The following is a 4,711-nucleotide window of genomic DNA, read 5'->3' on the forward strand; positions in this document are numbered from 1 at the left end:
GCTCCTTCTCATATGATAGATCCTTGTCCAACTGGACCGTGCTGAAGTCTAATACATGGGTAGGATCGCCGTGATACCTCCGAAGCATAGACACATGAAAAACTGGATGCACGACTGATAATCTAGGTGGCAATGCAAGCCTATAAGCCACCTCTCCTACTCGATCAAGAATCTCAAACGGACCAATGTACCTAGGGCTAAGCTTGCCCTTCTTTCCGAATCTCATCACGCCCTTCATAGGCGACACCCGGAGCAATACTCGCTCTCCGATCATGAAAGCTACATCTTGGACCTTACGGTCTGCATAAGTCTTCTGCCTAGACTGAGCTGAACGAAGCCTCTCCTGAATAATCTTGGCCTTATCTAAGGCCTCCTGAACTAAGTCTGTACCCAATAACCGAGCCTCTCCCGGCTCGAACCATCCGACTGGAGACCGACATCGCCTACCATACAACGCCTCATATGGAGCCATCTGAATGCTGGACTGGTAGCTGTTGTTGTAGGCGAACTCTGCTAAAGGCAGAAACTGGTCCCACGAGCCTCCAAAATCAATGACACAAGCCCAGAGCATATCCTCCAAAATCTGAATAGTCCGCTCGGACTGACCGTCCGTCTGAGGATGGAACGCTGTGCTCAACTGAACCTGGGTACCTAACTCTTGCTGCACCGCTCTCCAGAAGCGCGAGGTAAACTGCGTACCCCGATCCGAAATGATAGATACCGGCACACCATGATAATGCCCCCAAATCTTTAAAGCATGAACAACCGCTGCCAACTCTAGATCATGAACCAGATAATTTTTCTCGTGGATCTTCAACTGTCTCGAAGCATAAGCAATAACCTTGCCATCCTGCATCAATCCTGCTCCAAGTCCAATACGGGAAGCATCACAATAGACTGTGTAAGGCCCTGAACCCGTGGGCAAAACCAACACCGGTGCCGTGGTCAGAGCTGTCTTGAGCTTCTGGAAGCTCGCCTCACACTCATCTGACCATCTGAACTGGGCACCCTTCTGGGTCAACCTGGTCATCGGGGCTGCAATAGACGAAAATCCCTCCACGAACCAACGGTAATAACCTGCTAACCCCAAGAAACTCCGAATCTCGGTCGCTGAAGCTGGCCGAGGCCAATTCTTGACTGCCTCAATCTTCTTCGGGTCCACCTGAATACCCTCTACTTATACAATATGACCCAGAAATGCAACCGAACTCAACCAGAACTCGCACTTCGAAAACTTAGCATATAATTGACTATCTTTCAGAGTCTGAAGAACCACTCTGAGGTGCTGCTTGTGCTCTTCTTGGCTGCGAGAGTACACGAAGATGTCATCAATGAAGACTATCACGAATAAGTCTAGATATGGCCTGAACACTCGGTTCATCAACTCCATAAACGCTGCTGGGGCATTGGTCAAACCAAATGACATGACTAAAAACTCATAGTGCCTATACCGAGTGCGGAACGCTGTCTTAGGGACATCAGACGCCCTAATCTTCAGCTGATGGTAGCCAGATCTCAAGTCTATCTTTGAAAACACCTTTGCTCCGTGAAGCTGGTCAAACAAATCATCAATTCTCGGCAGTGGATACTTGTTCTTTATCGTCACTTTGTTCAATTGCCGGTAATCAATACACATCCGCATCGAACCATCCTTCTTCTCACAAATAACACCGGCGCACCCCAAGGAGAAACACTAGGCCTGATAAAACCCTTCTCTAGTAATTCCTGCAACTGGTCCTTTAACTCCTTCAACTCTGGCGGGGCCATGCGATACGACAGAATAGAAATGGGCTGCGTGCCCGGAGCCAGATCAATACAGAAATCAATATCTCTGTCGGGCGGCATGCCAGACAGGTCTGAAGGAAACACCTCGGGGAACTCTCGAACAACAGGAACAGAGTCAATAGAAGGAACCTCTGCGCTGGAGTCGCGAACATACGCCAGATAAGCTAAACACCCCTTCTCGACCATGCGTCGAGCCTTGACATATGTAATAACACTGCGAGTGGCATGACCCGAAGTCCCTTTCCACTCTAGTCGGGGCAATTCTGGCAAAGCCAAGGTCACAATCTTGGCGTGACAATCTAAGATGGCATGATACGGGGACAACCAATCCATCCCCAATATAATGTCGAAATCCACCATGACCAACAACAACAAATCTACCTGAGTCTCAAGACCTCCAATCACCCAAATCCAAGAACGATGGGCTCGGTCGACCATAATAGAATCACCCACCGGTGCAGACACATAAACAGGAACACTCAATGAACCATTAGGCATGACCAAATGCGGCGCAAAATATAACCGAAGCTTCTCTACCACAAACCAGAACAGTACCTGCACCTCCACCTCTAATACCTTTACCTCCACTTCTCGCATCTCTACCTCCACCTCTAATACCTTTACCTCCACAAAGCCCCCGAAGACGTAGCTAATCTATAACTGGTCTGTGTTGCTGCTCAGCTGAAGAAGCGGTACATGACCTCGCCATTCGCAAAAGAACGGAGTAGAAATTTAATCGGCATTTGAGAAACCAATCGCACGACAAGAAAGATCAAATGAGAGGTTTTCCTAACTCAATAGACTCTGGGGAACAAGTACAGACGTCTCCGTACCTACCCCTCAGACTCTACTAAGTTTGTCCGTGAGTTGTGAGACCTATGTAACCTAGTGCTCTGATACCAACTTGTCACGACCCGGATTTCCCACCATCAGAGTCGTGATGGCGCCTACTCGTGGTAGCTAGGCAAGCCAACTTAATTACCTTTTCATTACTAAACTGTTAATTTAACAGTTTATAACATCAATATAAAACATGGAGTCTAATAAGAACAATAGCGGAAGTCTGTCTTAAAATGGTGAATTTAAAACGCGGAATAGTCAAAAACAACCTCTACCCAAGATTTGGTGTCACATTACTCACGAACCACTAAGGATAAACTAAATACAAACGTCTGAAAGAAATATAACAGCTGTCTGTCTCGAAACAAGGAGGCAACAGTCTAAAAGAAAACAATGAGAAGAGACGCCGGGCCTGCGGACGCCTGCAAGGCTACCTCAGTCTCGTGAATATGAATCGCCTGCTTCCGAACTACTGCTGCTGCTGTTCCTCAAAACCTGGACCTGTGCAAAAATGCACAGAAGTGTAGCATCAGCACAACCGACCCCATGTGCTGGTAAGTGTCTAGCCTAACCCCAGCGAAGTAGTGACGAGGCTAGACCGGACACCACATAAACCTGTGCAGTCATAAATATACAGCGGAAATCGAATACAAGGCAATTAACAACATGGGAGGGGAAACATGCGATGGGGAGATACAATATTAACAGTAATCCAGAGTAACCAACTAAACAGCTTAGATCCACAATGAATAAGGAATCAATACTCAAATACAAACACATAGCCTCAATAACTGTTGCGGCGTGCAACCCGCTCCATAATTACCATTTGTTGCGGCGTGCAACCCGCTCCACAATACCACTGTTGCGGCGTGCAACCCGACCCATATCATTTATCATGTATCATTGTTGCGGCGCGCAACCCGATCCTCACATGTTATTGTTGCGGCGCGCAACCCGATCCTCAATATCATTGTTGCGGCGCGCAACCCGATCCTCACATATTATTGTTGCGGCGCGCAACCCGATCCTCAATATCATTGTTGCGGCGCGCAACCCGATCCTCACATATTATTGTTGCGGTCCGACTCCCCAAACAACAGTCACAATTAAGGGGCATAAAAATAAGCAAATATTTGACAAACATCCCGGCAAGGGAAAGAATCCAACAAGTTCAACCAAACGTCCCGGCAAGGGAATAATCAACAACGCTTTCTCTTTCTTACTTTTCTTATCTCACGATATCACTGGAGCCCAAACTCCAAGAAATTTCTTATCTCATATTCCGTTACAAACAACAATATAACGACTTCCCAGTAAGGGAACAAAACATCCTCTCAAATATTCCGGCAAGGGGATTACTATAACCACATTAGTTCCAACATCTAACCACCGCAGCTATAACCAACCTATTACCACACTTAACCATCTCAGCTATATCTATCCGATTACCTCATCTAACCACCCCATTGATAGCTAGCCTATTACGTTACTTAACCATCTCAACTATAACTATAGTCATCCCACGACACAAGGAAACATTAACCTAAGCGACCCTAGTATCCGTCAAGAACACAATGCAGAGGAATCACAACCCAACAATAGTCCGTCAAGGGGGCAACATAATGATCTCTTCTCTTCACAACTCGAGTAAAGGCTCTAGAGGTTCAATTATCACTTGTACTGTCACAATTCGTTCTACAACTGGAGCCGATGCTCCTCAATGAAACAAGTCATTTCACATACTTTCAATATTCGTACCACAATTCGAGCCTATGCTCCAAGGAAATCAAATGATCATATTACCGTACACATGTTATTCACAACATATAGAAATACTCCAATAAACATGGAATTCACAATCAGTTCATGATAATCACATTATAAGGACTCACGGTCATGCTAGACACCAATGTATAGATACTCGTCACCATGCCTATACATCGTACTCGACCACATAGCAATTAGCAACAAGACTCAACTCCTATTCCCTCAAGCTAGGGTTAAACCAAACACTTACCTCAAAGCCTTGAAATCCACTTAATCCTCAACTATTGCTTTACCTCGCGGTTCCACCTCCAATTCAGTG

This window comes from Nicotiana attenuata, chromosome 5 (genome assembly GCF_001879085.1).
Source record: "Nicotiana attenuata strain UT chromosome 5, NIATTr2, whole genome shotgun sequence".
Taxonomy (NCBI): Eukaryota; Viridiplantae; Streptophyta; class Magnoliopsida; order Solanales; family Solanaceae; genus Nicotiana; species Nicotiana attenuata.